Source organism: Hyla sarda, chromosome 2, assembly GCF_029499605.1.
Source record: "Hyla sarda isolate aHylSar1 chromosome 2, aHylSar1.hap1, whole genome shotgun sequence".
NCBI lineage: Eukaryota > Metazoa > Chordata > Amphibia > Anura > Hylidae > Hyla > Hyla sarda.
The window spans coordinates 16,278,589-16,286,050 of NC_079190.1; positions in this window are offsets into that span (position 1 = coordinate 16,278,589).

Here is a 7,462-nt window from a genome sequence, read left to right on the forward strand (position 1 = left end):
TAGCTGAATATATGAAGAGTTGTTAAGACTGTATAAAACAGCAGTGCTGAGGCTGCTAAATGTAGCGGAGCTGAATTTGGCAAAAAGAGCCTAAAATAATAAGTTTAATATTAAAATATATTTTTTTTGGTCAGATGTAGCAGAGCTGAATATGTGAAGAGTTGCTAAGACTGTATAAAACAGCAGTGCTGAGGCTGCTAAATGTAGCAGAGCTGAATTTGTCAAAAAGAGCCTAAAATAATAAGTTTAATATTAAAATATATATTTTTTGGTCAGATGTAGTAGAGCTGAATATGTGAAGAGTTGTTAAGACTGTATAAAACAGCAGTGCTGAGTCTGCTAAATGTAGCGGAGTTGAATTTGGCAAAAAGAGCAAAAGATTATAAATTTAAAATTAAAATATATATATGTTTTTTGTCAGTTGTACCAGAGCTGAATAAGCAAAGAGTTGTTTAGATTGTATAAAACAGCAGTGCTGAGGCTGCTAAATGTAGCGGAGCTGAATTTGGCAAAAAGAGCAAAAAAATTATAAATTTAATATAATATATATATATATATATATATATATATATATTGTCAGATGTAGCAGAGCTGAATATGTGAAGAGTTGTTTAGACTGTATAAAACAGCAGTGCTGAGGCTGCTAAATGTAGCAGAGCTGAATTTGGCAAAAAAAAAGCCTAAAATAATAAGTTTAATATTAAAATATATTTTTCCTTTTATCAGATGTAGCAGAGCTGAATATGCGAAGAGTTGTTTAGACTGTATAAAACAGCAGTGCTGAGGCTGCTAAATTTAGCGGAGCTGAATTTGGCAAAAAGAGCAAAAATAATAAGTTTATTATTAAAATATGTTTTTCTTTTTGTCAGATGTAGCAGAGCTGAATTTGGCAAAAAGAGCAAAAAATACATTTAATATTAAAATATATATATATTTTTGTCAAATGTAGCAGAGCTGAATATGTGAAGAGTTGTTTAGACTGTATAAAACAGCGGTGCTGAGGCTGCTAAATGTGGCGGAGCTGAATTTGGCAAAAAGAGCAAAAAATTATACGTTTAATATTAAAATATATACATTTTTTGTCAGATGTAGCAGAGCTGAATATGTGAAGAGTTGTTTAGACTGTATAAAACAGCGGTGCTGAGGCTGCTAAATGTAGCAGAGCTGAATTTGGCAAAAAAAAACCATAATAAATTTAATATTAAAATATATATTTTTGCCAGATGTAGCAGAGCTGAATATGCGAAGAGTTGTTTAGACTGTATAAAACAGTAGTGCTGAGGCTGCTAAATGTAGCAGAGCTGAATTTATCACATTCAAGTTGAATGAAGAAAAACTGAGTCTACCAGATACAGCAGAGCTAAGCCTGTCAGATGTATGTAGCATAGTTGAGGCTAAAGGGTAATGCAGAGCTGAGATTGTCAGTCAGCATGGCTGATTCTATGTAGCAGTGGTCTCCAGACTGTGGACCTCCAGCTGTTGCAAAACTACAACTCCCAGCATGCCAGGACAGCCCTCGGCTGTCCGGGCATGCTAGGAGTTGTAGTTTTGCAACAGCCGCAGGGCAACAGTTTGCAGACCACTGCTATATAGGCCGAAACATGTGGCTGATATATCTAGATGCAGCAGATCAAAGACCGTACAATGTAGCAGAGCTGAGTTTGACAGATGTGCTAGAACTTAAAGGGGTTATCCAGGAAAAAAAACCTTTTTTTTATAGATCAACTGGCTGCAGAAAGTTAAACAGATTTATAAATTACTTCTATTAAAAAATCTTAATCCTTTCAGTACTTATGAGCTGATGAAGTTGAGTTGTTCTTTTCTGTCTAAGTGCTCTCTGATGACACGTGTCTCAGGAACCGCCCAGTTTAGAAGCAAATCCCCATAGCAAACCTCTTCTACTCTGTGCAGTTCCTGAGACAAGCAGAGATGTCAGCAGAGAGCACTGTTGCCAGACAGAAAACAACAACTCAACTTCAGCAGCTGATAATTATTGAAAGGATTAAGATTTTTTTTTTTTTTAAAAGAAGTAATTTACAAATCTGTTTAACTTTCTGGAGCCAGTTGATATAAAAAAAAATATATAAGTTTTTTTTCCTGGAATACCCCTTTAAGCTGTAGGAAAGATAAAGATGCCAAATGCAGCAGAGCCGAGTGTGTCAGAGGCAGTATAGGTTGAGCTGAGTTTGTCAGATGTAGCAAAGCTGAGAGACTATATGATGTAGCAGTGATAGGTTTGTCAGATGAACAGATAAAACTTTAACGTAAGCAAAAAAAAAAAAAAAAATCAAATGCAGCAGGGTAGACATTGTATGATGTAGCAGAGCTGAGTTTGACAAATTCATGTAGGATGGAGAAAAATTGAGTCTACCGGATACAGCAGAGCTAAGTCTGTCCCATGTAGTGATACTCAGTTTGTTAGATGTAGCTAAAGGGTAAAGGGTATAGTAGTGGTCTCCAAACTGTGGACCTCAGGCTGTTGCAAAACTACAACTCCCAGCATGCCTGGACAGCCGTTGGCTGTCCAGGCATGCTGTGAGCTGTAGTTTTGCAACAGCTGGAGGTTCACAGTTTGGAGACCACTACTATATAGGCTGAGACATGTAGCAGAGATTTCTATGTACAGCAGATCAAAGACCATATTATGTAGCAGAGCTGAGTTTACCAGACGCGTAGAAGAGCTTAGACTGTTAAAGGGGTACTCCGGCGAAAACCTTTTTTTTTTTTTAAATCAACTGGTGCCAGAAAGTTAAACAGATTTGTAAATTACTTCTATTAAAAAAAATCTTAATCCTTCCTGTACTTATTAGCTGCTGAATACTTCAGTGGAAATTCTTTTCCGTTTGAAACCCAGAGCTCTCTGCTGACATCATGAGCACAGTGCTCTCTGCTGACACCTCTGTCCATTTTAGGAACTGTCCAGAGTAAAAGGAAATCCCCATAGCAAACATATGCTGCTCTGGACAGTTCCTAAAATGGACAGAGGTGTCAGCAGAGAGCACTGTGCTCGTAATGTCATCAGAGAGCTCTGTGTTTCAAAAAGAAAAGAATTTCCGCTGTAGTATTCAGCAGCTAATAAGTACAGGAAGGATTAAGATTTGCAAATCAATAATTTACAAATCTGTTTAACTTTCTGGCACCGGTTGATTTAAAAAAAAAAAAAAGTTTTTCACTGGAGTACTCCTTTAAATGTAGCAGAGCTGAGTTTACCAGACGTAGAAGAGCTTAGACTGTTAAATGTAGCAGAGCTGAGTTTGACAGATGGGCTAGATCTAAGCCTGTAGGTAGGCTGTAGGAAAGATAAGGTTGCACTATGCAGCAGAGCCGAGTGTGTCAGAGGCAGGATAGGGGGCATGTAAGATGATGCAGAGCTGAGTTTGTCATGTGTAACAAACCAGGGACTATATAAAGTTTTCTAAGATGAAAAGCTGAAGCTGCAACATAAGCGAAAATGTTTAGTTGCAGCGGGGTAGAGATTGTATGATGTAGTAGAGCTGAGTTGACCACAGAACACAACCCTTATAATACGGCCATAGTGGACTCCGATTCTATGACATGTCAATTCTTTCTATGGTATGCATTGCCGTCTATGGAGATGGCACTTTTTTCGAGATTTTCCATGTGGACATTCTGCCGTGTGAACATAGCCTTGGCTTCTCTCCTTCTGGAATGTTCTCTGAGAAGTCTAGAACAAGAAGCCGTTCTGTGCAGGGAAGGGCCATGAATAGCAGCGATTCACGTTGTAGCAGAGGTGGCGGGGGTCGGCTGCACTGAGGGGTCCCCTGAGGCTTCTGTATCCATCCTGTATATATCTGTAGTCAGTAAGAATGGCGCACACTTTACCATACATTTGGCGCAGCTTGATCTTTCAGCCTTGAATCATTATATGGCTGCTGGGCCTATACACATTACTGCGCGCCACAATATGGCCGGGAGGCTGACACTCTATCTAGACCGTGTTTCTGGCACTGTCTGTGGGTTCTTTGGCTGATACTATTAAGGGCTATGTAGTTATATGGGGTCCTGTGACTGACAGTATTAAGGCTTTTCCCACTGACTATTTATGGTTTACTGCTGGTACTATATGGGATTTGTAACTAGTACATTAGCTGATACTGTATGGTGGCTCTATAGCTGGCACTGTTATGAGGAGCTCTATAGCTGACACTGTTATGGGGAGCTCTATAGCTGGCACTGTTATGGGGAGCTCTATAGCTGGCACTGTTATGGGGAGCTCTATAGCTGGCACTGTTATGGGGAGCTCTATAGCTGGCACTGTTATGGGGAGCTCTATAGCTGGCACTGTTATGGGGAGCTCTATAGCCGGCACTGTTATGGGGAGCTCAATAGATGGCACTGTTATGGGGAGCTCAATAGCTGGCACTGTTATGAGGAGCTCTATAGCTGGCACTGTTATGGGGAGCGCTATAGCTGGCACTGTTATGGGGAGCTCAATAGCTGGCACTGTTATGGGGAGCTCTATAGCTGATACTGTATGGTGGCTCTATAGCCGGCACTGTTATGGGGAGCTCAATAGCTGGCACTGTTATGGGGAGCTCTATAGCTGATACTGTCATGGGGAGCTCTATAGCCGACACTGTTATGGGGAGCTCTATAGCCGACACTGTTATGGGGAGCTCTATAGCTGGCACTGTTATGGGGAACTCTATAGCCGGCACTCTTATGGGGAGCTCTATAGCTGGCACTGTTATGGGGAGCTCTATAGCTGACACTGTTATGGGGAACTCTATAGCTGGCACTGTTATGGGGAGCTCTATAGCCGGCACTGTTATGGGGAGCTCTATAGCCGGCACTGTTATGGGGAGCTCTATAGCTGACACTGTTATGGGGAGCTCTATAGCTGGCACTGTTATAGGGAGCTCTATAGCTGGCACTGTTAGGGGGAGCTCTATAGCTGACACTGTTATGGGGAGCTCTATAGCCGGCACTGTTATGGGGAGCTCTATAGCTGACACTGTTATGGGGAGCTCTATAGCTGACACTGTTATGGGGAGCTCTATAGCTGGCACTGTTATGGGGAGCTCTATAGCTGACACTGTTATGGGGAACTCTATAGCTGACACTGTTATAGGGAGCTCTATAGCTGGCACTGTTAGGGGGAGCTCTATAGTCGACATCTGTATCTCGGGGTCCTGGGCCCTCTGGACCCCCAGACCATGATGTATGCCGGCTCCCTGCCCCTGCAATACGTCTGTGTTCACATGGAGGAGCAGAGAGACCTCCAGCCAATAGGATCCCTGTGTGTACATGTGCTTATACACGCTGTTAGCTTATGGCCTCAGGGGCCCAGGGGACACCAGGAGAGGCCTGGCCCTTTAAGGAACTTTAACCATTTCTTTGTCAGAAAATATTTTCTCTGTACAGAAAAGCTTAAACATAATAATGTATAATGAATTCTCCACAATACTCAAGATCTCTGCTTCCTGTCATTGAATGAGAAAAGGACCCAAAAGGCTGAAAATCTGCACAGCCTCAATATTTCTCACAGCTGAGGGATTGTTACAATTGTATCAGGTCTCCTGAACTTCAGACTGATACATTTTACTAGCACTGATACATAGTAACAAACTATTAGGACAGGAGAGAGATGTGTGCTGCTATGTTCAGCTTACAGAGCATTGTCTAGACTGGATACAATTGTATCACTTCTCAGCTGAGAGCAGTACTAGCTATGTACAATGTATCAGTCTGGAGTCCAGACTGTTTAGCTCACAGAGCATTGTCTAGACTAGATACAATTGTATCACTTCTCAGCTGAGAGCAGGACTAGCTATGTACAATGTATCAGTCTGGAGTCCAGGATGTTTAGCTCACAGAGCATTGTCTAGACTGGATACAATTGTATCACTTCTCAGCTGAGAGCAGGATTAGCTATGTACAATGTATCAGTCTGGAGTCCAGGATGTTTAGCTCACAGAGCATTGTTTGGACTGGATACAATTGTATCACTTCTCAGCTGAGAGCAGGACTAGCTATGTACAATGTATAAGTCTGGAGTCCAGGCTGTTTAGCTCACAGAGCATTGTTTGGACTGGATACAATTGTATCACTTCTCAGCTCCCTTATTTCTGCAGTTTTGCCCTGTGGTCAGGACAGGGGCGGATCCAGACTCTAGTCTCGGGCGGGGCACTATTAGAGCATTTTGTGTTGGCAGAAGGACCTCTGCATGGAGGCTTTACATGTGCCTGCTCGGAGTGGCAATACGCCGCTACGAGCAGACACACTGGTATGTGCGAGTCACAGCACGCATGAGCAGTATACTCGCACATCACAGCTGCTCTCTGCCTAGCTCATGGAGCAGGGGGAGTGGCCGCAATGTGTGCTAGTACACCGCGCATGCGCAGCAACTCGCACATTGCTTCAGTGTGTCTGCTCGTAGCGGCATATTGCCACTCTGAGCAGGCACATGTAAAGGCACCATACAGAGGTCCTTCACTAGCGGATCTGCAGCGTAAAATACGCTGTGTGTCCGCTCGTGTGAACGTACCCTTAGAATGTGTCTGGAGTCATAGAAGCCTCAAGTCTACAAGTAAGATAAAGTCACAGCTTAGTCTGTCACCAGTCAAGTCACTGTCATCTATTGTCAATGTCAACGTGGCCTGCACTAAATTGTCCAAAACCACTGCAAGTCCCAGCAAGCCCTTAAGGTCTCTGAATTCTCACTGGTCACCTCCGTAGGCCTGGCTACACTATTCAGACTTTACCATCTGTCACTCAGTAAAGCTGCCGTTGTCCGTAACTTGGCGTTGGAGTCATTATTGCCCCCGTGCCTAGCCCAGGATCCAGCGGTATATCTTCGGGTGGTATCGAGGATAAACCACGCCCTGGCATCACGAATACAAGGGGTTAATGCCATCTGCCCCTAGGGTAATTCCATCTGCCCTGCATCTCATACCCCATACCACATAAAAGTAAAGAAAAAGCTATCAAAATTCAAAATAAGGCTAAAGTGGCACAGATAAACACTACAGATCACAGTGCCTGTGTATATATATATATATATATATATATATATATATATATTTGAGACGATTATCTTCAGGACGTCTCGAGTGTTTCTTGATAACAGAGGAAGCAGTGGTAACAGTTGACGCTTGCACATTTTCCTTGGCCTGAAACACAATCCTATAGGATGAATGGAGAAGGTTTTGTTGTCCAATCAGATCTCTGCGCTGTGTAGACCCTCAGTCAGGCTGAGGGGTGGGGGGGTTAGTGCACCCATGTGCGTCTACATGTGAGTTTACATAACACACTCATCAGCCCGGGGGCCATTCAGGGCCATTGATACGTCTTCCTCCTTCTTCACATTCCTCAGGTCCAGGAGACTGTAGGCTTCTCTGCGATTCTCTGTATCCAGCACTGTCATGGGGAGCTCTATAGCCAACACTGTTATGGGGAGCTCTATACCCGACACTGTCATGGGGAGCTCTATACCCGACAC